This window comes from Rhinopithecus bieti, unplaced genomic scaffold, assembly GCF_001698545.2.
Source record: "Rhinopithecus bieti isolate Rb0 unplaced genomic scaffold, ASM169854v2 scaffold_63849, whole genome shotgun sequence".
Taxonomy (NCBI): Eukaryota; Metazoa; Chordata; class Mammalia; order Primates; family Cercopithecidae; genus Rhinopithecus; species Rhinopithecus bieti.
The window spans coordinates 473,297-477,361 of record NW_016824220.1 but is presented as its reverse complement, the minus strand read 5'-3'; positions in this window follow the sequence as shown (position 1 = coordinate 477,361).

Here is a 4,065-nt window from a genome sequence, read left to right as displayed (position 1 = left end):
GTTAGCCAGGATGGTCTCGATCTCCTGACCTCGTGATCCGCCCGTCTCGGCCTCCCAAAGTGCTGGGATTACAGGCTTGAGCCACCGCGCTCGGCCTGTTTTTACCCTTTTATATTATCACGAGCAAAGTACACAAATGCTCACTTTCTTTCATCTTGGCCAGTAGAGTGTTTTACAAAATTTCTCTTTTTCAAAGTGGAAAATTGAATCTTGTTGCATTTTTAATTAATGTTCCCCATACTTTCATGTGTTTAAGACATGTTTGTATATTTCTTTTGTGAAATCTCTTTATTTGCAGTGCTGGATGAACAAGAGGCAAGGGAGAAAAAGGAATACACTGATTCAGGTAGTGGGAAAAGTACAAGTATAAAGTGTATGCAAAAGTCACATATATGTCAATATTTTATAAACATTAAATGGGAAAAGAATAGTGGTACAAAATGAGGTTAGAAGCATGACAGGCATCAGATCATGGAGAATCTCATGTGTTTACTAAGTAATTTAGACCTTAGATTTAGCTGAGAGTTTATTTCTAAAGAACGCCTGGGATGCTTTTAAAGTAGTCTCAGGATACTGCCCTCAGGATTATAATTCTACAGGATTAATGCAAAAAGCAAGAGCCAAGGTCAGACAGTGGTCTTTTATAAGGTCTGCAAATCAATTCAGTGGGCTTACATAGTAGTGTTTTGGGTTTTTTCTTTGCCTGTTGTTACTGAAAAAAAGAAGAGAAAAGAACAAAATAGAAGCAAAAGAACAGGAAATAAAAAACAGAGGGAAAAAGAATGGAAGAAAGAAGAGAGAAAAGAAGAAAGAAAAGAGAAGATGAAAGTGAGGAGAGGAAACTAAAAAGAGGGGATAAAACATTACAACACATTGCTGAATACATGACACTGATTTCAATAAATATGTATGTTGACATAGTGAATATGGGGTTTTGTCGACTGGTGTTCTAAGAAGTGATGAGAAAATGTAAAATGTAATTCTTGCTGTGATCCATGGCTTAAAAAGTTTAAAAAGGACTACATTAGCCTAGGTGGTACCATTGAAAGATTTTAAACATATGAATGGCATCCTCTTTGAATTTTAGATTCATCTGTCAGAAAGCCTTTAACACATTGTACATACACATGATCTGAGATTTTCATTTCAACATATTGAAAGCAAAATTCTTTAATTTGACATGCAAATGAGAATGCATATTTTATACATATAAGAATGGCAAGTTTCCATGAGGGTCTTTTCTTATTCAACATTTAATTAATTCATTTATGTAAATATATTTATCTAGTACCTGCACTGGTCGACCCCAAGCTGCTTCAGCTCTACTATCCCAGTTGTAGCCACTATGTCACTGCAACAGCGTGAGGCACTCAGAGTCAGGATGATCCAACAGAGCCCTTTCTGAGAGTCTGGCTCAGAGACCACATGATAGTTAATAAAATAATTATGCTTACTTTGAGCTACTAATTTTTGATGTGATTTGTTAGCCAGCAATAAGTAAAGAGTTATGCTGACAAACCAATAAATATATAATCAAATCATGATTAAGTGCTAAGGAAAAAAAAATAAAGAAGAATATGGCTAAGAGGTATAAGAGAAGTGGGGAAAAAAAGTACCATACCATAATAGCTAGTCAGAAAAGACGTCATTGATAAGGTAATATCGGAGCAGAGTAAGGAAGGTAAAGGAGAAGCCCTACATAGATTTAGGGAAAGAATATTCCTGAGAGAAGATGCGGTAGATACTAAAGCTGAAGCCCAGAATGCTTGGTATGTTAAAGGAACACCAGAAAAGAGTGAATAAGAAAGAGGGTATGTTATTAGTCTGTTCTTGCATTCTAAAAAGAAATACCTAAGACTAGGTAATTTATAAAGAAAAGAGGTTTAATTGGCTCATGGTTCTGTAAACTGTACGGGAAACATGGCAACATCTGCTTCTGGGGGGGCCACAGGGAGTTTTTACTCATAGCAGAAGGCAAAGAATGAGCAGGTGTCTCAGATGGCAGAAGCAGGACCAAAAGAGAGAGGAAAAAGATGCTACACATTATTAAGTAACTAGATATCATGAGAACTCACTCACTATTTTGACAGAGTACCAAGGGGAAAATCCACCCCCATGATCCAATCACCCCCACCAGGACCCACCTCCAACACTGAATATTACAACTCCAAACAATATAATTCCACTCCTTACCTCTCCAAATCTTATGTCCTTCTCACATTTCAAAATACAGTCATCCCTTCTCAACAGTCCCCCAAAGTCATAACTCATTCTAGCATTAACCAAAATATCCAAAGTCCAAAGTCTCATCTGAGACAAAGCAAGTCCCTTCCACCTATGAGCCTGTAAAATCAATAATAAGTTAGTTACTTTCAAGATACATGGGAGGTATAATCATTGGGTAAATATTTCAATTCTAAAAGGAATAAATCAGCCAGAAAGGAAGGGCAACAGGAACCGTGGAAGTCTGGATGAAACCCAGCAGGGCAATCACTTAAAACTCCAAAATCTTCTTCTTTAATTTCATGTCTCACATCCAGGCACACTAATGCAAAGGCTCCCAAGGCCTTGGGCATCTCTGCCCCTGTGACTTTCCAGGCTTCAGCCCCCACTGCTGCTCTCATGGGCTGGTGCTGAGTGCCTATGGCTTCTGCAGGCAACAGGTGCAAGCTGTGGTGTACCTACTATTCTGGGGGCTGAAGGATGGGTGCCCTCTTTTCACAGCTCTAGTAGGCAGTCCCTTAGTGGGGACTCTGTGGTGGGGCTCCAACCCAACTTTTCCCCTCATCACTGCGTCACTAGAGGTTCTCAAAAGAGGGCTCTGCCCCTGCACTAGGCTTCTGCCTGGATATCTTTTTTTTTTTTTTTCTCATACATCCTCTGAAACCTAGGTGGAGGCTCCCAAACGTCATCTCGTGCCTTCTGTGCACATGCAGGTTTAACAGCATGTGGAAGCCACCAAGGCTTATGACTTAAACCATCTGATATGGTTTGAGTCTGTGTTCCAACCGAAATCTTATGTTAAATTGTACTCCCATAATTCCCACTTGTTGTGGGAGGGACCTGGTGGGAGATAATTTGAATCATGGGGGTGGTTTCCCTCATGCTGTTCTCACAGTAGTGAATAAAGCTCATGAGATCTGATTGTTTTTATCAGGAATGTCCAGTTTTGCATCTTCCACATTTCCTTTTGCTGCCACCATGTAAGAAGTGCTTTTCACTTCCTGCCATGATTCTGAGGCCTCCTCAGCCATGCAGAACTGTAAGTCCACTTAAACCACTTTTTATTCCCAGTCTTGGGTATGTCTTTATCAGCAGTGTGAAAATGGACTAATATAGCAAATTGGTACCAGTGGAGTGGGGCATTGCTGAAAAGATATCCAAAACTGTGAAAATAACTTTGAAGCAGAGGTTGGAAGAGTTTGGAGGGCTCAGAAGAACACAGGAAAATGTGGGAAAGTCTGGAACTTCCTAGAGACTTGTTGAATGACTATGACAGAAATGCTGATAGTGATATGAACAACAAGGTCCAGGCTGAGGCAGTCTCAGCTGGAGATGCGAAACTTGTTGTGAACTGAAACAAAGGTGACTCTTGTTATGCTTCAGCGAAGAGACTGGCGCCATTTTACCCCTGCCCTAGATATCTGTGGAACTTTGAACTTGACATGATTTAGACTATCTGGTGGAAGAAATTTCTAAGCAGCAAAACATTCAAGAGGTGACTTGGGTGCTATTCAAAGCATTCAATTTTAAAAGAAAAGCAGAGCATAAAAGTTTGGGAAATTTGCAGCTTGACAATTTAATAGAAAAGAAAAACCTATTTTCTGAGTAGAAATGTAAGCCAACTGCAGGAAAAAATTGCATAAGTAATGAGGAGCCAAATGTTAATTGCAAAAACAATGAGAAAAAAATATCTCTGGGGAGGCCAGGCGCGGTGGCTCACGCCTGTAATCCCAGCACTTTGGGAAGCCGAGGCGGGAGGATCACGAGGTCAGGAGATCGAGACCATCCTGGCTAACGCAGTGAAACCCCATCTCTACTAAAAATACAAAAAAAAAAAAAAAC